At 43.1% G+C, this 23,439-nt stretch overlaps 1 protein-coding gene across 2 annotated transcripts in view; it reads left to right on the top strand.

Annotated features, from left to right (window-relative positions):
• gng12b (guanine nucleotide binding protein (G protein), gamma 12b) overlaps nt 1-23,439 on the top strand; it is a 46,661-nt gene that overhangs the window by 7,590 nt on the left and 15,632 nt on the right. The window contains exon 2 of one of the 2 annotated variants that reach the window (XM_033620642.2): nt 6,483-6,545. The exons of the other annotated variant lie outside the window; for it this stretch is intronic. The gene's annotated coding sequence lies outside the window, so the exon portion shown is untranslated. The remainder of the gene's footprint in view (nt 1-6,482; nt 6,546-23,439) is intronic. 2 annotated transcript variants of the gene reach the window in all.

Genomic DNA, 23,439 nt, shown 5'->3' with positions numbered 1-23,439 from the left:
TGGCACTGAGGGAATTGTCATATTGCTGCAGTGGGATATTTATAGATGAGCGCTATAGTCCCACATGATACAACTGACACAATTACACAAACTCCAGTCTCTGTGGTGCATCTGTGCAGCGTCAGGGGAACGAGTCTCCTAATAAAGCCTTTGTCATTAAATTTAATTATCTTCTCTTTATGCTGTCCCCCGGTCGGCCAGTTGCTGTGGGTGAGCTATGCACTGATGTGTAATTGGCTGGTTGGGTTGCACTGTGTTTATGTCTCAGTGGGTTTTAATTAAGCTGGATCTATTTAAGATGTGACTAGTATGGATAGAAGAGAAAAATCAAAATCACAAATTTAAAGTGATTCTGTAGCCCAGTCACCAGAGGAAAATGTTGGCATTGTACATTTCTGGAATCCACAGATATGTTACATTTGTACTGTTTTTGCCACTAAATGTGGGTACTTTTTCAAGACGCGTTGCTACTTTTGCAGCTGCATTTGTACCACTCATCGCTACTTTTCTAGTGCTGTTCATCCACCAGATGTGGGTGGTTTTTAGTGATCTGTCACTGTGTTTGCAGGGGCTTTTGTACCACCAATTGTTGGTGTTTTTTAGCAACCTGTCACTACTTTCCAGTGCTGTTTTTGCCACCAAATGTGGGTTGTTTTTAGTGACCAGTGGCTACATTTCTAGTGGCATTTGTACCACCAAATATGGGTGTTCTTTTGTGCCCAGTTACTGCGTTCCCAGTGTGGTTTGTGCCACCACATGTGGGATGATTTTTTAGCAACCCATTGCTACTTTCCAGCGCTTAGTGCCACCAAATATGGGTGTTCTTTAGTGACCCGTCACTGCCTTTCCAGCACAGTCTGTGCCACCAAATGTGGGTATTTTTTCAAGCCCTGTTGCTACTTTTACAGCTGCATTTGTACCTGCAGACGTGGGTGTTTTTTAGTAACCCTTTGCTACTTTTCCAGTGTTGTTAATGTCACAAAATATGGGTGGTATTCAGCGACCAGTTGCTACATTTCTGGTGCATTTGCACCACGAAACATGGTTATATTTAAGTACCCAGTTGCTGTGTTTCCAGCCTGTTAATGCCACCGAATGTGGGTGTTTTTAGTGACCCATCACTGTGTTTGCAGGGGCTTTTGTGCCACTAAACGTGGGTATTTTTTAGCGACATGTTGCTAATTTTCCAGCTGTGTTTGTACCGCCAAATGTGAGTAGTTTTTAGCAACCTCTTGCTACTTTTCCAGCACTGTTAGTGTAACTAAATATGGGTGTTCTTAGTGACCTGACGCTGTGTTTGCAGGGGCTTTTGTGCCACTTAACATGGGTATTTCTTAGCGTCCTGTTCCTACTTTTCCAGCTGAATTTCTACTGCCAAATGTGGGTAGTTCTTAGCAACTTGTTACTACCTTTCCAGCGCTGTTTGTGTCACTGAAAAGTGACCTGTGGCTACTTTTCCAGCTGCATTTGTGCCACCAAACAAGTATTTTTTAATTCCCACTCACTGCATTTCTAGCCTTGTCTATACCATTAAATGTGGAAGGTTTTTAGCACTTCCTTGCCAGCATAGTGTGTGCCACCAAATGTGGGTGTTTTTTCGCAACCTGTTGCTACATCTCCAATGTGCCATCAAATGTGGGGGTTAAGGCCAAAACATGATCTTTTCCTAACAATAACCAAGTTGCTTTTATGCCTCAACATAATTACAAATTAGCCACAGCATTCTTGAAACATAAAGAACGTTTCACGGTATCTTTATCTGCTACATCATAATAAACAATTGTTCCACATTTGAATATGTATCATAAGTGAGAAGCAAGAAAAAGGTATTTGCATTCCAGGAGTTTTATTTTCTTTCTGTGCCATGACTTTGTATGGCATATAGGACTGGGTGTTGTTTGAAAAATAGGCACTTGTTAAGATGCTTTTTCTGAGCTTCAGTACTGATACCAAATGGTTTTTCCCCACAGATATTTAAGATACAAAATTACCTTTTAACAAATAGATGTACAAATGAACGAATGAACCGTAACTGTAAGGGTGTAACTCCTGAGGGACGAGGTAAGGTGTTATTGCTTTACTGACATCACACGTAGTAAGTCTAGATAAGTGTGTGTTTTTGTACAGCACAGATTTGTAAATACTCATTCTGTAAAGCTTTAAAATGATGTCATAATTATTCCCTCTTTCAATCACCCTGCACTGAAACTGGACAGTAAATTATAAACTAGATGAGGAAGAAGGAGGTTGCTTAGCAACTGGAACACAGCAGGTAATAAAACATCTTTGGTTTCAGCGTTGTACGATAACAGACCTCTGAGTGTCAGTTTAACAGATCAACAGTTACTCTGGTAATGTTTTTATATGTAATATAACTTTATAACAATTCAGATACATAGGCTAATCAATATTTAGGCACTAATCAACATTTGTATAATAGTGACAAACCCACAGACAGTGATCCCTGGACTCTGCAGTTCCCCTCAGCTCAGAGTTATTCAGCTTCAGTGGTGTAAGGCAGTTACAGCGGGCCCCAGTGCACACTAGTATACAGTTCCTAGTGTACGCTATCATGCATGTATTGTCTTGACACCAATAGAGACCTGACACCCATAACAGCTGGGGACTTCTAAACACTCATATCCATTTACATTGTACTTGCCATGTGTTTCTGTGTATGTTGTCTTACCTATCAAAGCACTGTTTAGACTGTTGGAATAAATGTCTTGGGACCATTTAGTAGTTAACATCAGGTTACTTTAGTCTCTAGGTTTTGGTTAGTTGTAGGAGTTCTGTAGGTTAGAAATGTTAATGTCTTATGTCCATAAACACATTTTAAATATAGTTTGCTTCATGTCCGGGCCCCTATTCTCAAGCTTTTGATACCTTAAAAGCGTGTTTCATTTCACATCTCCATTATGTCTTATGAATTGAACATGTACTTTTTCTGTTTCTGTTTTTGTGAATAAAATTGTGAATTGAATTTTTAATTAAATTGGACATCATCAGCATACAAATTATCCACTAATAATCACTGCACAATCCCGCTTTCTCTTCAGGCCCCTCCACCCTATGGGCCCCTAATGCAACCGCACTGTCCCCACTGTCTATATTTACGCCGCTATTCAGCTCATTGCTTTGGTTCACTCTTGCCGCTCTCATCCACCCTGTTTCCAGCCACAGTTTTCATGTTTGAAAACACTCTGATAAACCCACTGTACACAACCAAAGAGCAGACAGACACGTCTAACAGGTGAACAGTGGAGCATTTAGCAGCTATAGAGCCACATTTCCTTCAGTAGTTCTTTAACAGGAGAGTAAATAGACTTACATTCATCAGGTGATCACAAACATGACTTCAAATGAATGCTAATGTTCTGTGTTTGCCGGGTGTGTAAATAGGCCCTGTTTGCTAACAATATTCCTGTGACAAAATTATGTCAGAGCTTTGTTCTTAGTTTGCTCTGCTACCCCCAAGTGGCCACAAATGAATAACTGCTGCTTTAATTCATGAGAACATACAGTATGAAGCATTGTCAGTTGGTATATCAAACAACCTCTTAAAGGGATAGTGCACCCAAAAATGAAAATTCAGCCATTATCGACTCACCCATATGCTGATGGAGGCCCTGGTGAAGTTTTAGAGTCCTCACATCCCTTGCGAAGATCGGCGGGGGGAGCGGCCAGCACACTTAATGGCAGACGGCGCCCCAGACTAACGTCCAAGAACACAAAATTGAATCCACAGAGTATCTCCATACTGCTCATCCATAGTGATCCAAGTGTGCTGCAGCCACGACATAAAAAGTTGTTTAGAAAAACGTCATATGAACTCTGTTTTTAGCCTCACTGTAGCCTGTAGTTCTGACTGCTTCTCTGTGCTCCGCGCTCACGTGTGTGCGCACCTGCGCGAGACCAGCGAAAGCATGAGCTTTGCTCACCCATGTTTACATCACGTGACGCGTGCACCGCAGGGGAAAACAACAGTAACCACAGAGCTAAAAGATAATTTGTACTACGGTCTTTTAGCAAAGGACAGCCCTACATGTCTGAAGACTTTTAAATTGAAGAGGAACAGCATTTCTTTGAGCTGTATTTGTTTGAGCCCGAGCTGCCGCAGCTCATGAGCCTCAGCCAGCCGCAGAATACCGGAGTCGAGCACTGGAAACCTGGTGGTGTAGTTGTTTCAAATGCAAAGCAATGCCAACGGATGAGGAAAGTCTTTGTTGCTCAGACTGGGAATTGGCGATGCCTGCACTTGAGAATCTGGACATCAGTACTGACGAGACTGTTACTCTTCAGAGACCGTGCATCACCGTTCACCCTGAGTGCGCACACGTGAATGCGGAGCACAGAGAAGCAGTCAGAGCTACAGGCTACAGTGAGGCTAAAAACAGAGTTCATATGATGTTTTTCGAAACAACTTTTTATGTTGCGGCTTCAGGACACTTGGATCACTACGGATGAGCAGTATGGAGGTACTTTGTGGATTCAATTTTGTGTTCTTGGACATTAGTCTGGGGCACCGTATGCCATTAGGTGTGCTGGCCGTTCCCCCCGCCGATCTCCGCAAGGGATGTGAGGACTCTAAAACTTCACCAGGGCCTCCATCGGCATATGGGTGAGTAGATAATGGCTGAATTTTCATTTTTGGGTGCACTATCCCTTTAATGCTGCCTGACCAGAGCAGAAACTTCACAGCAACCACAAGGGCCATGGCTCCTTGTTACCCCTCTGTTGGCATTGAAGCACTTCTGAAAATCGTATGCTTTAATTTCTTTCTTTGCCCTCCCTGTCTGTGCTCTCCTGTCAAGTCTGCCCTGGTAACAGAATGTTAGTACATGTACTTGATTGGTCAAGGGTTGGGTGCATTCATAAATAGCAGATCCGAGCACTAGATCGCACTGTGGCACAAACTGGATTGTTTGTACGGAGCACTGTTGGTATATGCTGTTTGGTTATTTAGAGCACCACACTCTCAGAGCTGCAGACTGTAGTGAAAGTGAAACTTTGTATTGTAACTACTGCACAGTAACTCCTCTCAATATAAAGTTCTGTCGTACCTTATTTTAGTATAGAGCGTCAGATTGCATTTTAATCAACACCTGTGGTGTGACCAATAAAAATCCAAGTGTAAAAGAGCTTTTGCTCTGAAGTGTCTGACAGGCATGTACAGCTCTCAGTAGAAGTGAGAGGGAAGTGAGATGGAGATGATGTTATGACTGTTTCTCTGTAGGGAATCATCCCATACATAAATCTGATATATGACAAAATATGTAACCTACATACAGTGTATATGTCTGCCTCCCACATATATGCTTATAGACGTGATGTAAATATAAGTCACCATATATATACTCATATCATGTGCCTCATCAGACCGCATCCAGATGATGTTAAAACTTGTTTAAAAAAGGCTTAACATTCTGAATTAAATTATTCTTTTGATAAAAATTGTTTTGTGTTACAATGTTTTTAAGAAGGCATTGGTGATCGAGCTTTTGTGGCTGTAGTGCCCACATTTTGGACTGCTCTGCCTGCTCCCTTACAGTCTGCTGAATTTGTGGTTTCTTTTAAAGCCAGCTAAAGACACACCTGTTTAGACAGGTGTTAGTGTAACTTGTGTGCACCAGAGTTGGACTTTATTCATATTTTGTGTATTGTTGGTATTGTGATTTTCTTTTAACTGTGCAAATAGTTGTGCTCTTTTAACTTCGTTGCTCACATAGTCACTTTGTCTTCTATGTTTCCTTTCTTGTTGTATAGTGCCCTTGGCCTATGTCTGCAAAAAGTGCTATATAAACAAATTTAATTTACTTACTAAAAGTTGATTTGTCTGTTTAAGTGAAATCATAATTGTGTTTTTAACTTACAGCCTTGATGTCCTGACATGTGGCATTAGTGCCCTCAAAAAAATTGCCCCACTGCAGGCCTAATGATCTTGCCACTGAAATGATGAAATCCCAGGCCTGTTTCTGACTGATCGATTGTGTTATTCTTTGTGGGGCAAAGTGTAGGTCTTTAAATGAGAAGAAAGGTGACTGCTGAAAGCAAGTTAACAGTAGAAAAAACTAAACAGTGTTTTGAAGTGTCTGCTGCCTAGTTCGCACCAGCAAACCCTGCCTCCACCAAAGGACTGGCCATTAACTGGTTTCACTGGAATGCGGTAATGAATGCAAACAGAGCAGAGGCTGGAGTGTCTTCTCCCACAGCAGATTTGGCATGCCAGGGCTAAACGTTTTCCCTAAATGACGAGGGAGCTGGTGTTTGTGGACTGGTATTCATTGTGCTCTCACGGTTGCCCTCTGCTGAGAGCACTAATACGTAAACAATTTAATATATTCACACAAATCTGAGGTCAAACACACATCCACCACCCCTCGCTCCCATGCTCACCACAAAATCTGACTCTCTGGTGTTGAAAACCGTTTGGTGAGCTGTCATGGCTACTTAGTAATTTCAACATTTTCTTTTCTTTCCAGATTTATGCTGGTCACAGAGACTGGGACCCCGATACATGCTCCTTGAGATCTTTTCCCACACAGGTCAGTTTTTGTCCCCAGCGTCCACAGCTTTTACTGTAATTTAGAGAAGGATCAGGTTGCAAACATTGCTTCAGCATTCTATCCATTATTAATCACACCCAGTCCCCATAAGTCTGTCATATCTCCAGCTAGACTCTGTTAACTGCCTGCAAGGTGCTGCCCCCTGGTGATAAAAACAGGGTTTACAGAGCTTAGGCTTTCACATTTTTGGCATTGCTGGCAGTTTTTAAATTTTAGTTAGACAGTGTGCAGGAGTTTGTCTGTCCTGCCCAACTATTTTGAGATTGATGTAGAAGTATCCTTGTTCGAAATCCGATGTGTCAGAAGAAAATGGCTTTTCATTTCATTTTAAGTCAAGTCAGTTTTACTAGTAAAGCCCAATATCACAAATTTACCTCAAGGGACTTTACAATCTGTACAGCACACGACACCCTCTGTCCTGAGACAACTGATTCAGAGAAGGAAAAACTCCCCCAAAAAACCCTTTAGCATGGAAAAATGAATGCAACTTAGCAGGGATCCCTCTTCCTGGGCAAAAAGACAGGAAATAGATGTGTGTACAGCAGTTTTATTATCGTAAACTCAAAATAAAAATTAAGCAGTGAAAAGAAATATATACTTTTAGAAAAAATTAAATTGAAATTATATTGCTTGGTTAAAAAACACTACTAAACACAAAATAAAACTGAACATAAATTTCAATTTTAGGTTTTAAGCTTTAATATATCACTACAGAAAAAAACATTTAGAATTAATAGTGTTCAGTGGGCATGAAAGAGACATTAAACTACTGTACAATGAAGTGACTTCCTTTCCTATGCTGTAGTAATACATTTCCTCCACATGATGGCAGTATTAGGCAGTGAGAGCTCTCTGTTCCTCAGGTTGGTCAAATCACTACCTTTGTTATACTATCCAAAAACCTCTTTCTTTGTCTGTACTTGTCCACAGCATTGCAGTGAACAGTAAAAAGGGAATTATCTTTTCATTTCTATTCACAGTACCCAGCGGTGTTCAGTGTGGGCGTGTGCTTCTTTGTGCAGTTTTGTTCTGATTTCATGTGTGAAGAACTGTGGTGGCAAATGTTGCTTAAAACACAATGGCTCATCACTGCATTGCGATGTCTTAATCACCTATACATGTGTTAATAATAACACATACAGTTCTTCGTGCAAAGGATATTCTGTACATAGTGATATATGAGCATAGCACAGCAGAGCTCCTTTCCATATGGGGAAATATGTGGGAGATCGGGAGTGGCAGTAGATTTATTAGGGCGAGAATCATATCAGTATGTTACAACATGTGCATTTGTCCCCCTCCACCCCCAATACAAACATGAAAGTAGCAAAGAACTTTTATTGTGACAAAATAAATCACATTTACCCCACAAATTGGTGTCAAAAAGGCACAAATTAGTGCATTAAAGATAAGAGTTATAGATGCTCAAAGTTTTCTGGTGAAGGCCACCCAAACCCCTCATTTCATATGCATGCCCACCAACGTTGAGATGAAACCTACGCCAGTGGATAGCTGAATAGAACTAAATGTAGTGTCACTAAGAAGTAGATCAGTCAACATGGTGGGAACAGGGAAAAAATGCAACAAATCAATTTAGGGCTTCCCAGCTGCTTTTGGAGAGAACAAGGCGTGTTTGACTGCATGAACATGGCTTCTGATTAAACGTGAGAGTGAAAAGTGCTCCAGACGTGTGCAGGTGTTAAACAAAGGCTCTTTTTGCTAGCGTGCAGGTGTGTTGCTAATTGGCTGCAGGACAATCCTGCACAGCCGGCAGAAACAGAAACCTGCTCTCAGTTAATGGACCCAACACTGGTACCACCGGCGGCCAGCAGCTTGTGTTGGGTGGCAAATAATGAATCTTATCCAGACTTCATTTTAAGATTCAGGTGGGCTGTTTACTGGAGTGTCAGTTTGAATGAAAGTTTGGGCTCAGTGCAGCTTTTGAGTGCCAGGGTGTGTAGGAGGAGGTTTACACATTTCCTACATTATTGTCGCACCCAAGGGAGATCCCACCCAGGCCTCTTCAGGCATGCACTCCATCCTGTTTCATCTGCTCATATATGGGCATCTTCCTTCCTTCTGCTCGGTTGCACTGTGTCCACTTCCTGAGCAAACCCCCCTTCACACACACATATACACACTCCTACTCATGTTGGTTAGCCGATGGCAGAGGCGGGAGTGGCTCTTCCCTGTGCAGGAAGTAATGTGGTTAATACTCATTTGATCACCAGTTTTGATGACTTGCATCCATGACCGGCGAGCCAGCTGGTTGTGTACTCACTCATGGAAATAGCTCACAAGTCTGCATGTGATTGTTTCCCTCATGCCACACATGTCACACTTCAGTTCCCTTATGGAAGCTGAAAAAAAATCCATTTGAACCAAATGCATTGAAGACCTTTTGTTCTTGTGTGTGATATCCTTGGCAGCTTTCTTCTGTTCTCAGGAGCTGCCGTGAAGTCTTTGTTGCTTGTATAAATAAATCCTAGACTTCCAGAGATTTACGCTCTTGTGCTATTTATGTACGTGCACCTTTAATTCTGGGAATTCATCCAGGATTGGTGCACTGGGTGGCCTCCAAGTGCCCTGGATGTATGCGTGATACCACTTAAGATTAGCTGCCCTATCTGCACAGCTATGATGTAGACACATGTCGGCTTTGAAGGAGGACAAACTGGACCTCGTCAAGTTTTTGCCACAGGGCACAGAAAGTATCATTAGTGTGCAGCTGGGGCTTCTTCAGCAACCTTTTTTCTTGTTAACCTGGAAAAATCTGCACAATGTAAACCACATGATTTAGATTAATCCTAAAAATATATGTTGCTTATTAGCACAGGAACATTTCCCGTGTGAAGCAAACAGAATGTCCACACACAGCCAACAATGTGTCTACACAAAACCATTAGTGTGATGAATTATTACTGTAGTTTCAGATGTTTAATTTCCATGCCCCCCCCCCCCTCCTTGTTGCCTCGTTGTGACATATTATCAGCCCACTCAACAAATAGGTCATCGCAGATCCAGTTTCCATGGATGGGATTTTCATACAACTGCCTGCCAGGTGCTGACTTCACCTCTGTCTGCAGAGGGAATTGCAAGGAGAGTTACATGTATGCATTTTAATTTTAGCCATGCTAGTGTCATGTCTCTAGGGATGGCAGTGTCATCTGGTTGGTCCAGAACTTTGAGTAAGACTGAAATATCTCAACAGCTATTGGATAGATTGTGTTTGTGGTCCTCAGAGGATGAAACCCACTGACACGAAACATTCAAATCAGCCTCAGCTGTACTTGTAAAGGGTGGGGAAAAATCAATTCACTTGACTATCAAGCTTTTTCTTTTTACAATTGTTTAATACATTCTTAATGCTTGATTTAATATATTCAAATGCGAAGGTTGAAAGAAGTTGCTGCATTTATTGTTGTTACCCACAATTAACATGATGTCATATCCGTTTCAAGAAAAATAAAGCTGAAGCAAGAAAGCAGACAAGGGAGGACGGTCCGAGGACAGACTTTTAGCTGCTCCAACAGCAACTCAAACTCAACCAGCTCAGCATAAACTCCCTGCAATATCAGCAAACTTTCTGTTGCTGCTGTGTCACAGTTGAGATATCTAGCTTTGCGCCAGCTGATATCAGATTGCTACAGTCGCTACTGAAGGTCAGTCTCTGGAGCTTATGCCTGGTCTCCTCCCGGTGAAGGGTGTCCTACTGATTGTAGAGGCGAAGAGACTGTGGGATGGCTAGCTAGTTGGCGAGCTAGCTAGCTAATTCACGAGTCCTTTGTGGTCTGATAAACAGAACAAGAGTGGGGCGAGGGGCTGAGTGAATCAATGCACTGCGCAGACCTCTGCAATGGAGCTATTTGGGAACTGCCCATTGGTCCGACATCCCATTGTTCCGACCATATTAAACCCATTGTTCCGAAGCCCGTTCCGAAATCATCATGATGCCCTGTGGTTAAGATCTGGTTAGGTTTAGGCACAAAAACCACTTGGTTAGGGTCAGGAAAAGATCATGGTGTGGGTTAAAATGAAAAAGAAAGTGGCAAACACATAAGCCATCAGCCTGCTTCGCCTCAAGCCTTTCCTAGCTGACCCAGAGCCGGTCGTGGTGCACCATCAAGGCAGAAATACACCCGCCGGGAGCCATTCAGCACTGCGGACCGTCGGACTAATGGGATGTTGGACCAGTGGGCTGTCGGACCAATGACATGGACCCGAACTATTTAACCAATTTTATATACTAAAAAATAGTAAATCAGTAAGTGATGGTCAGTGTTGATATTGTGGTAGCCATCCAGGGGCCTGTTCACGGGGGCAGCAGGCTGAGCAAAACACTCCAGACGTCCCTCTCCCCAGCGACACTTTCCAGCTCCTCCTGGGGGACCCCAAGGCGTTCCCAGGCCAGATGAGATATGTAATCCCTCCAGTGTGTCCAGTGTGTTACACCTGTAACAGGAGGCACCCAGGAGGATCCTGATCAGATGTCCAAACCACCTCAACTGGCCGCCCTCAACACAAAGGAGCAGCGGCTCTACTCTGAGTTCCCCCCGGATGTCTGAGCTCCTTACCCTATCTCTAAGGCTGCGCCCAGACACCCCACGGAGGAAACTAATTTCGGCCGCTTGTATCTATGATCAACATCTTTTGGTCATGACCCAAAGCTTATGATTGTAGGTGAGGGTTGGGACGTAAATGGACCAGTAAATCGAAAGCTTTGCCTTCTGGCTCAGCCCCTTCTTCACCATGACAGTCTGGGGCAATTCCCGCATCAAACCACCTATCCATCTCATGCGTCATTTTACCCTCACTCATGAACAACACCCCAAAAGCAACACCCCATAAAAATGATACCTTCTTAACATTGGCATGTTAGCATGCTGACATTAGCAATTACCCCAAAGCTCAGCCTTGCAGAGCTGCCCCTGTTTATATCTTGTTTCAGTTCTTATCATTCTACATACTGATGCAATGAGTGCTTCTGCATAGCAACATGTCTGCTGGTCAAAACCTTACTCATGGCTGCAGGGTCTTGACAATAAACACAGCATACTTTATCTGCTGCTGTGTCCACTTTGAGACACTCCTGTGCCACGTGTCTGCCAGACAAGAATTCCAGCCACCCTGATCTTTGCTGCAGGAGCCGTCCAGGGAATGTCGGCTTCCAGTTAACAAACATAAGGGTCTGGCAGTTAAGAGAGGAAGACCACGCAGCCGTCGGGATGTCACCCTGCCCAGAAAATCTGCCCAGCCACTGGTTGCATGCCTGGGATTCTTCTCTACAAGCTGCTCTTTCCTGCTTTGATTTTTTTCTCTAAAACATTTTCCTCCACCAGACAGTGGCAAAGGAAATATTTTCCAGTCCAGGAATAAGTTGCTTTTAATTGCACTGCCTTGCGAGTATACACTTGGTGGTCTGTGCTGCTGTAAGAATGCGCCTTTGATTGATGTTCATTAGGGGCGAAACAGGGTGGTATGCTGCTCGGCATTGCAGCCGCGTTCCATTGGAGTTACACTGTTCTGAAAACAAACCGCCGCAACCGGCCCGCACATACTTTCCCTGTGAGATCCTGGTCGCTGCTTTGAATGAATACAGCATTATAATGCTGCAAAATACACAACTGAAAAAGGCTCTGTCATCATTTGAACTCTCTTCACCAGACTAGTTTGAATATCACGTTATGTAGGTCATTGTTGACTGAGGCAATGCACAGATTTGGTTTTTTTGGATTTTGGATGAGAAGCAAGTTAACATTGCATCAAACGACACACATCTGCCCTTTTAAGGAGCACACTTGTCTCGGTCCTTGTGATCTCGTGACGGCATAAATGTTCTCACTCGTGAATGATTTACTGCAGAGTGACAATGTGTATCCAAAAGTGTTCTATTTACCTCTAACAGTCAAATCCTGTTATGATAGCTTTGTTGTGAGAATAGCTGTTGAGTTTTACCACTAGATGATGACACTGCAAGTTACAAAACGTGGCATGTGAGCAACAAAGACACACCAGTTGATGATAAAGTCGTAAAGTCCTGAAAGAAATCCTGTGCTGGATTTCACTGTGGTAGCTGCTTTGCATGCAGACCTTACGAAATGCATATATAACTTGCAGCAATCCTTTCTTGGAAATGAATACCTGTTTCGTTTTTTTTTCATGTGATTACACACATCACGTGCTACTGAGCATGCTGCATACATTAGCTAATCATGTGCCCATGTGCACGAGTGTCTGCACTAGAAAGACATACATTTCTTTTGTGCCACAATGTCACACTCACCTATGGTGCAGTGAGTCTGTGCACAGTAATCTACACTGAACACACACAAGTTCCTCAAGTGAGTCAAATTCTCCCTCTGCTCTTTTCTCGTTTTGCAGAGCTTCCCCATGATGCATTGTGCACAAATGCTACAACTTTAAACAAATGTGAAATTTTATGGTGTGAGTTGCCGAGTGTTGGAGATATCTGCCTTCTCTGGTGCTCAAAGTACCATAAAACAATTCTAAGAAACTGAACAGCAGTGTCTCTTTCCAGGAATCATGGCTCAGTTACTCAAGATAATCCACAGACCTTGTTGTGAGCAGTTTCATGCAGGAACCATTTATTTTCTACCAAACTACACCTGTGAACTGCATCACTGTGCAGAAGGAATTGTGCATCTACTGCTAGCTCACCGAGCACCACTGAGCTTGGTAATGTTACAGCCATTACTGTTTACATCTCATGCTGTCATGTGCACGAGCCTCTCGTCCATGAGTAGATGGATGATGGATGCACTTGGGTGTAGTTCAATAGAAAGAAAATAGTTTCTGCACCAAACTGCTCACAACAAGGTCTGTGGATTGTCATGATTTCAGTAGACAAAGTTAGCAACTAGCTAGTGAGCATGGTGGATTTATATAGTGGATCTATAATCTCAACATGTTTTGTATGTAAAATCTTAACCTGTAAAATAACTAGTAACTACAGCTGTAATATAAATTTAAGAGATAAATATTTCTGACTAAAATATAAAAGTATAAACTGCCATGACATATAAGTACTCAAGTAAAGTATCTCTATAGATCTGTAGATTAATGGTTTGGAAGAGCTAACGTTACATTATTGAGCGCTTGGTGGAAAAAATTATAGCAAAGATAATATTGTTTATGTACAAAACCTTAAAATGTAAATGCGTTGGTCAACAAAAAATTGCAGCATGCAAAACGTGCAGGTCAAAAACTACAGACAGAGAGACGCAGCAACTTCCAACTTCATTCAACATTTGAAGTTGCACAAAGAACGCTTAAAGCCTAGTTCACATTACACTATTTTCACGAGATTTTGACGTCGCAGAGGATCTTGGGAGCCACTTTGGGTCGGAGGTGAGTCGGCAGATATTCTGCCACGACGAGTCCTCATGTGTGAACAAGCCTACGAGCAAGTCGCCCCCTCGTCTGCAACTGGGACTGGATATCTGGCATGCTAGAAAACTGGAGAAGGCTGACACGACTGACAAAGAGCATCAGCCAATGAGAGGCGGGATACGTCCCACGTCAGCACGCAGGGGGACGGAAGAAATGTGAGGAGGACAAGCCGCAGGGTTGCCAGGTCCACTTATCAGCCGCGACTTTGGGCTTGTTTCTAAAGTGGAGTTGCCTATTTGGACTTGCTCTCTAAACGTCACCTTCCTCTATATATCCGTCTAATAAATTATTTGAATACATGACAGTTGCTTCTTTTGGGCTTGTTTCCATAGCCCTGGTTGCTTTTTTCTCTCCCAAGATCTTGCAACACTGACAAGCCGGCTGGCAAGCAACAACAACAATGGCGGCATCCACAGGATTAAGGGGAGCGCGTTGTGTTTGGACCCAGGATAATAAAGAATATCCATGCCTTTACGAAGTGTCGTCTCCAAGTTTGGTGACGTCACTGCGTTATCTGGGGCTCTGTCGGCGAGGGCTCGGTGGAGAAATCTTGTAGTGTGCACACACAGGTTGTAATGCAGTTGGCGAGACTCCTGCTGACAGAAACACACATTGCTAGGTATGAACACTCAAAAGATTACGATAGTCTCCGCGGCGCAAAATCAGGGTGAAAATCATGTAATGTGAACTAGGCTTAATTTGAGGCTAACATTAACATAGTTAGTGAGCTAACGTTTAGCTAACATTAGCGTACAAACAAACTTTTTTTGCATTATGACTTGTTTAGGACTCAAAACTCAAAGTTTAGGACTTGGGACTCAACTTGGGGCTTGTTAGCGTTGACTTTGGACTTGAGTGCAAAAGCTTGAGACTTACTTGTGAATTGCAAAACAATGACTTGGTCCCACTTCAGATTTTATCCATGTGATTTTCCATATTGTAGTTTTACAGGGATCTCCCTCCTTTAACTAAATTTGGGACACAAATAACTTCCACTAAGGTCGGGTTACAACTGTTATTTAGAGCAGTTCAATGTGCATTTCCAGCAACATGCATGAACTAAATCCACAGTGATACCTTTCCAGCAAATGTGAAATGCATGCATTCTCCGAATATCATCCTGACACAAATGATTTCATTCTGCAGAAGCGCACGCAAAACGTTGCCGTGTGCTGACTCTAAAAATGTGAACTTTGTCTGCAGTGACCCTTGAACTGGGTGAGGTGGATGCTTGGGATTCTTTCTCAGTTAATAATACCTGTTTCATTGCCCTGAATCTCACTCTGTATGCAGACTCTCCAGTAATAAGTCCAAAGGACAGATTAGTAATGCGTCAAGACTGCAGCCACTTGTGGAGCCTCCCTAAAAGGACACGGCGTCCACCCCAGCCGCTCTCACGTCCCACGCCCGCTTCTCCACCTCCCCCATTGCTGCTCATTATGTTCAGTTTAGTGCTCACTCAGCTCAGGGGTGCTCCAAAGTTCACAGGAAGGAGAAGAGAGAGGAGGGGGGCAGGGGATCATTCCTGTTACTGAGGTCAGAAGGCTGTGTTGTTGTTCCCAGCCCTCCCTTTATTTTGTTTCTCTCTCTCTGTTTCTTTTGTTCATCATGATAAGCAGTCAGGTGGCAGCAGTGAAGAAGCCTCCGTATCACCTACCACCACCTTCCCACATTACTGAGCATGTGCTGATTAGCCTCTGAAACTATAAACCATGAGATCACTTTCATTTTCTCTCCATCCAGTCTCTTATTTCTGCATGCTTCAAACAATCTGTCATGCAACCGTTTACAGCTGCAGGTACTTTGTGATCCATTTAGAACTGTTTGCTACTTGTATGAAACTGGAATAAAATGCCCCTTGTGCTACATCTGATTTCAAGTTTCATTCTTCTATCCAAATGTTACCAATGTGAGCCAAACATTGTACAGTTGATCTTTTCCATTCAAATGGTCTATTAGCAATCAGGATTGAAAAAACAATAACCACTCAGAATTAGGCACAGATCCTGCAAAGTTACTTTGAAGCAGAGGTTCTAAAAGTTTAATGACTGATTGCCAATTCAGGGAGCCAGCGTAAGATTAAGGGCTGCACAGGAAAAAATGCACAAGTCAGTCTGTCCAGGAATTGACAGGCTGTACTGGGGATTGTTGTGACCTGGAATGTCTGATTTTCATAGTTTTTCTGAAGAATTGTGATTCATGTCGTGATGTTTTCAGGCATGTCTTTGCAGTGAAATTGCGGGGGCAAGTGAAGATTGCAAAATCATGATGACGATCAGCTGTTGCTGCAACGCAGAGCTGAAGGGTTATATATTCAGTTTGCATTTTGCAGCTTGGGCAGAAGCCTGGCAGCAGCAGTTAATCTCATACTGACAGAAGCAGTTCGACTCTGTTGTTAAACCTGGTCATAAACATTGGGTAACGTTAGCCATGTGATGCTAACAGTTAGCCTTGTAACTGTGTGTGACTCTGTCTTAGGTGTGGAGCTCACACTCCTGCAGTAGTAGTCTCATGATAAACAGAGAGGGAAAGGGGGCTGTGCAAATCAATACGCTGCACGCAGCTCTACAATGAAATGAGATTTTACTCGTTTTAAATTCAGTTTCATATTTGCAGTAAAGCTCCGGTGATTAGACAAAATTGCAGGGTTGTGCAGCTTTGACTTTAACCAGCACAGAGGTTTGCGAAACAAGTTCGTTTTACCACAGTCTCTGGTCATGGAATGACCTGCAGGCCAAGCCCAAACTAGCACAGCAAATATTGCTGCCTTTTAATGTACTCTACTATGTAATGTATTTTGGCATACCTGATGTCCCTGTTGTAATTTGATATTATAAATTACTATACAACTCTGTCTTGGCCAGGTCTCACTTGCAAAAGTTGAATAAAGGTTGTATAATTCATTGGGAATGGCTGAATTTGCATTAATTGTCGCAATCGCAACATCATGAAATCCTGAAGGGGCTGAAAAATAAGGTCCTATGTCCACTTAGAAAAAGTGAAAAGCGGTAGCAATGTGCTGGGCAACACTTCATCCCAGCACATCAAAAAAAAAAAAAAAAATTATAAAGCACTTCATAAAAAAATGCTTGCAGGTCTTTTGAATGACAGGCTGTGCGTTTGTTAGGTTTCTATGACAATATCTTGACACTAATGTTAGCTAGGTAGCTAACATGATGCTACATTAATGAATGGTTGAATACAAAGTTAACAACAAGGTTACAAAGCACAACACTCATCAGCAACAATCAGTGTCTGGCCAATCTAATGACATCAGAAGCGCCCACCCTCTCTGAAGAGTACAGAATATTACATCTGGAAGCGCTCAGTGAGGGCGCACAAAAAAGCAGGAGCGCACTGAAAAAGATGCCGGGTGTGGCATTTTCTCCTAGGCCCCCACATGCAGCCGCATTCACGCAGTGTCCCCAACTGAAAAAAGATGCCGGTGCTGAGAAACAAACGCTATGTGGAAATGGGCTCTTAAAAAATACATATTTTTTATCTCACTTCCACATTAAACTGCTGAGTTGTCCACTGAAATCGCTAACTCATGCTAACAGCACTAACACTAACGACAGAAGGTAATTCCTGCAACACTTGCAAGGTGCCGCTAGTTGCCAAGCAACCAGTAGCGTTCTACAAGTTGTCATTGCTAATCTGACAGATGCTTGTTGATGCATGCTGAGTAGTGCATTAGGCTATTGAAAATGAAAGTATTAAAGTGGACGGGGGATGAGTAAAATATAATGCATGCATTTCATGTCACGTTCAGAGGGCGGGTTGCACTTTAAGAAACTTTGCTTTAGACTTTTCTCTAAGTGTGTAGTATTCAATCTGTGTCATAAATTTTCAGTTTAGGATTTATGACAGTGTCTTAAGAATGGTGCAGAAGAAAATATTTGAATATAAATGTACTACAGTTTGTTGGAAAGCTTGACACCCAGCAGTGTTCAGCAACTGTGCTGAATAAACCTTCCCTTGAGACAGAGTCAATAAAAGGATGAACCCAAAGAAACCTTAAAATGCCTGTAAAACAATGACTGTGTGTGTGTGTGTGTGGGTGTTTTTGGGCATGTGAGTGTGGGGAAGTGGGGAAAAGGTGAGAGGACTGTTAGGAATGGCATGACAGCATTAAGGCTGTGGAGGACGAGCTGCTGGTTTTTATCCTTAAGCAACGGGCTGTGTCAAAGAAGGGTGTTGGCCTCTTGGACTGACGTGCTGTTCAGCTCTCCGTGCTCTTCACACAGCACCGTTTGCATCCCATATTACTGGTTTTGAGGCTTGACGTGAGCAGCGTGGTGCAGTTGAAGCCTGCTTCTGCAGCCTGTTTTACATTCCCACATTTAGAATTTAAAAAAAGACCGATTTTCCTGCACAGAGAAAACCTTGTTTAGCAAAATACTCCAATATCTGTTATTTTCATGAATGACAAGGTGCTGCATTTAGCTGGAGTGTAAATGCTGGATTATTGTAACAATGAGAGCTGTGACTTGGTTGCTTGGTGCCATGTGAGAGCGGCAGGCTAAAGGTGGTGTGAGAATGAGGGGCTGTGGGTTTACCAAATTCCTATCCGGTGAGTGGAGCATTGGTTTCTGTCTAGACAAAGCTCAGTTGTCGGGGAGACCCATGCAGATCCAGGACTGCCCCGGGCTCCAGGAAGTATTGGTGGGAGAGAGTGGGTTCTTTTTTTCATCCTGCTCACTTTTCCCTCCTCGGGGGATTTCAGCGAATGCAGTCAACTGCTGAGAGCGGGTTTTTTTGTTAGTGGTGGGAGTTTTTCTCCCATGATAGGGTGGAGACAGCTTGGTGCATTTGTGTTATCAATGGCATAAAAATCTTTCTCCCACTCGGCAGGAAATAGCAGACTTGCCCACCTTGCACACAAAGCAGGCACAGTTACAGATGCACACACTTACGCTCAGAGGAGAGGATACAATAGGATCCATCAAATTTACGGCTTTCTTACCTGACATCAAAACCACAAAACCGCTTCTCATGCTCTCCGTTCATGGAGCCACTCTGTGTGACTCTATTGTCTTTGAGTGACTGTGGTAGAGCAAGATAAGGCAAAGACAGGCGGCGTGACGGCTCACACAGCGTCAGATCAGGGAGCAGACAGGGCTGACTAAGGGTTCATTAACTGTTACACTCAGCTGTGCCCTCAGGGCTCTTTTTTGGGAGCCATGTGCACTGCTCTACTGGAGCCGAGATGCTTTCTTGTCTTTGTGGGATTCGTAGTGGTGACAGCAGTTATTAGGTGGTGCCAATATCTAAATGAAGATAATACAGTCTGGAAAAAGACAGACATAACACAGCAGACCCCCTGTTCCAAAGTTCTGCAGGCTGGTAGCCAAATTTTGAACAAAGGTCTAGAAAGAGCAAAGTCAGATGTAGTTTTACAGTATGGCGGTAGCTTGAGACAAGATGATCTACTTTTGTTCCAAATCCTTAAACATAATCTTAATCCACTTAATTCTGCATTTGTTTTGTCTTGCAAACATTGTGCTGCATGCTTATAGAAATGTAGCCTGACTTTTCATCCCTTTACCTGAAGCAGTGTGCTAAAGGAGTAGTCTCAAATCTTTTCACAGCTACGGCCCTGTAGATAGCACTGTGCATTTAGGCTGTCTTTGTATTTTTACACTTAAGTATTTTAAAAGTATTTCTCGTGTCACAGAAACCATTAAGTCTGAATCCTAGCCTGGTTTGCCGCTGCTGGCAGTCGCATGATTTGGAGAGGTAAACCAAGGAGCCCCAGCCCCTTCTCAGACACTGTTAGCGACTTACTGCTCAGAGGGAACTCAGTCAGCGGCTCCTCTGGCAGCAGCACAACGTCTCTCCCTCTGCTCTCTTGCCGTGCACAAAAACTGTAGAAATGAGATATCATTTTTGTTTCGTTTTTACTGAATATATGAAGGCAAACTGTAAACTATATAACTTATTTTGTTGCAATTCTGTGTTCTTTGTCATATGTCAAGAATATCATTATCGCAAAAATGCCCGAAATATCATGACATTATTTAAGGGCCATCTCACCCACCCCTAAAACCAGGCAAATGTTTGGGGCCCCCAAAATAATTTGGGAAAAAGGGCCCCTGACAGCCACACATACTGGCACATTTTACACTGACAACTATAAACCCTTTAAACCTCTGATAAAGGCACTATACAGTGCACCGCCACTGCCCCAAAAACCCCTTAAGTGGGGCCCCTTCTAGCCACTGTATGACAGCTGGATACATTAGTTAGAACAGTCAGCTAGCTTCCTGTAACTGTCATACACACAATGTGAGGTGTAATTGCAACGAAATAGGGTCTTGATGGGCTTCTTTGCCTGGGGCCCCTCCCCCCAGAGTCTAGGATAGCCACTGATCCTTCTCATCTTTGGCTCTCTGATGCTTCATGCCGTTGCCTGGCAAAGGTAGAGGTGTCAGCGGCCCAGAGGACAATGATATCTTCAGGTTCATAAAATGTCCCAGAATTCCTGAATATGTATATTACTACAGACATTCCTGTAACCTTATGTTACGCTGCTGGTCTGACCAGCTAGAGACCAGCGGGCGCGTCTACACACATACCACCATGAACTGAAGGCAGCGCTTTTACATTAGTCATTGATTGTTTCTGTAAAGATGTGTGATTTATGTCAGAGTAACAACTGAAATATCTAAAATCTAAGATGATGTATAGTTTCATATCTCGAGAACGATAAAATATCTTAATATTGCCCAGCCCTGATGGCAAGCCAAAAATGTATAGACATGTGGAAATGTCCAGAGGTGAAGGACTTTTGAAATCATTTGTAAAACTCTTTCTACAGCTGTTGATAAATTCATTCACTTGCTGTCACAAGTGCAGCTGCTACGTGATGGCAACAATCTGGAACCCTCCCATATCATAAAAGTGACTCTGACTTGTCGTACGGCAGCTGAAGAGACTAAGACTAAGAGACTTTAGACTGAGACTAAAGAGGCTTCGTGCTTTGAGCTAATAACGTCAGCATGCTCACAGTGACTGTGCTTAATGTTTAGCCTGTTAACATCTGCTAATTAACACTAAATAAAAAGTACAGGTTAGGCTGACTGGGGTGTCATTAGCTCTGCAGGAATTTGTTTATGAACATAGACTGCAAAAACAATGGATGTAGCCAGAGGGGGTTATGAGAGGGTGGAGGAGCAAGGGCTAGGTCTGACGCATATGTCGTGACACCTCGAAGACAGCCTGTCACTCAAAGCGGCCACGCCCCAAATTATGCATCATTTAAGCTTTAATAAATTGTAAACTGGTGATATATAAAAGTGTACCACCTGTACAGCTGTTACGAACCAGGCTGTAAACATGTTTATTTCTGTTGTAAAACTGAGAAACATTCCCCTGCAGAGCCAATGTTTTAGACGTGTGCATACGCGGGTTTCAGAGCCAGCATTTTGGACGTGCATGCAGTACTAGACTCTCAGTTTTATGTTGTACGGAAGGAGATTGTTAAATACATATTTCATGTCGTAGTTGTAAAATAACGTTAGCGTTCGCAATTGCTTGTTTAAAGTGGAAGTACAAAACTTTTCCACTAGCTCGCTAGTTAACACTGTCTGCATGTCAGCTCCTTAACCATGTATCATTACAGAATATAACAACTTTCACCACTGTTCATTTTAGGAGGACCACCGCAAGGAAACATGTTCTTTGTTTAAATTATCAAATGGACGGTGGATCATTGGACGCACTCACACTGGCGCTATTTGGTCCGCTTTAAACAAACCCTGGTCCACTTCCACGGATAGTTTGATTCATTTGGAGTGGTGTGAACGCTCATTCGAACTCTGGTGCGGACCAAACGAACGAACCCTGATCCGTTTGAAAACTGGGGGTCTCGGTTCACTTGCAAGTGAACCCTGGTGCGGTTCGCTTACAGTGGGAAATGCAAACGGACTATCCAGTGAACCAAAGAGAACAAGTGATGTAGAGCGCATTGCATTTTGGTGTTTTTGTGGTGACCAAGCCTGGCCAATCGATGAGCCGGGTTTTCTTCTTCCTCATGCTTTTTTCTTCCGGTCAGTGGTCGGTTCAGGCAATACCACCCCCAAACGAGCAGCTGTTGCAACTGCATGATGTTGTCCAGGCAGTTTGGTCCGCTTTAAAAAGTGCAGTATGAAATTGAACTGAACCAAATGAAGGTGTGAAATTTTTCGGCATTCCCCGCCCAATCGAACCGAGTCCCCTGGACTATCCTGGTGTGAATGCGCCCATAGATACTTGTTAGCTAGCTGACAAGTTGTCTATTTCCACTTTGAAATCTTGATTATAAACGTTGCCACCTGTTGATACTTTAACTTGGATTAGTGCTAAAATGGATGGTGCTGAGAATCAAGTCTGTCCGTCTGAAGGACAGGGGCATGAGACCCCCGGGGAAAAATAAGAAAAGTGGCCTAGCTCTAAGCATCTAAGCAGCCTCCAGCAAACCTTGATTGGTTATCTGTTAATTGTCTGTTAATTTAAAAAAAAAAAAAAGAACACGTCTTCTTGCAGTGGTCCTTCTAAAGACACTAGCTAGCATTAGCATAGCTAGGTAATTGAAATGTTGACCACTCTCACTACTGTGAGGTGATTGGCCGAATAAAAACCTGGTAAGTTTTTGTTTGACAGGGGATTGTGCGCTTTTGATCAGCCACGTCAAAAAAAAAAATGGCTGACAGATACCCCGCCCTCTCAAGCTCACGCATGCGCACGTCTAAAACAGTGACTCTTTTGCTCTGGGCTGGGCGTTTTAAAATGGAGGTCTATGGGACTTGTTTTCGGAGCCAGCCTCAAGTGGCCATTTGAGGAACTGCAGTCTTTGGCACTTCTGCATTGGCTTCATTCTTCAACCTCGGAGGCTGCCGCTTGGTCACAAACCAAAGTTTTTATCTGCTGATGGGGCTGAAGATTCACGAGTTCTTACAATTCATCCCGATGGGAACATGAATCTGTGGAACACACTTCATGGCCATGCATCCAATAGCTGTTGAGACATTTCAAAGTGAGTGATCCCCATGCAACAGGTTTGCATGATAACCCCCCGCCCACATTCATCTGCATGAGAGCACTTACATGTAATAAAAGCAGCTGGTGGCACATTGTGTTGCATCTGTCCTTCCAGATTTAACTCCAGACATGGTGGGGCATTTTCTCTGTGGCGGCTTTTCATTTCTTCTGTCTCTGTGTCAAATCAAAGCAATGTCTACAGTTTTTGGAAAACAATCAAAGCAGAGAAACACGTGAGTGTTATAGAAGAGAGCAGCACCTGGTTCAATGCTTTTTAGCTGCTTCTCTGCTATTGACTTCCAAGCACATTAAAGAAAACTTCAAAGAGAGCCCTAATCCGTGCATGTTACTCACTATACCTCTCTGCAGGGTGTGTGTGAAGATAGATGAATTTATTTCTCAGGGAATCAGAAGCACATTACTCAAAGCTTTGAACTTTTCA

Source organism: Epinephelus lanceolatus, chromosome 6 (genome assembly GCF_041903045.1).
Source record: "Epinephelus lanceolatus isolate andai-2023 chromosome 6, ASM4190304v1, whole genome shotgun sequence".
NCBI classification, from domain to species: domain Eukaryota; kingdom Metazoa; phylum Chordata; class Actinopteri; order Perciformes; family Serranidae; genus Epinephelus; species Epinephelus lanceolatus.
Note: the sequence above shows the minus strand (reverse complement) of the source record. Positions and strands in the feature narration are given on the sequence as shown.